The sequence below is a fragment of the Micropterus dolomieu genome, linkage group LG12, assembly GCF_021292245.1.
Source record: "Micropterus dolomieu isolate WLL.071019.BEF.003 ecotype Adirondacks linkage group LG12, ASM2129224v1, whole genome shotgun sequence".
Classification (NCBI taxonomy): Eukaryota; Metazoa; Chordata; class Actinopteri; order Centrarchiformes; family Centrarchidae; genus Micropterus; species Micropterus dolomieu.
This window is the reverse complement of record NC_060161.1, coordinates 5608443-5608679: the sequence shown is the minus strand read 5'-3', so window position 1 is coordinate 5608679 and position 237 is coordinate 5608443.

The window sequence follows — 237 nt, the reverse complement described above, 5'->3', positions numbered from 1 at the left end:
GGTGTGGGCTGTATTAAAAGTATCCACTGTTCTCCCATGCTCTAACACACAGTAACGATGAAATGTGTGCTGTTCTCACATTCTTCCTCTGTATGTACACATAAACAACAAGGCAGGGAAATATAAAAGGAATTTATTTTATTGTTTGGGTACATTAGTGTTCAGTGTACATGCTCACATCTGAAACAAACTTTACGTGCTTGATAACTGTCCCACCCCGCAGACATCTACACACCA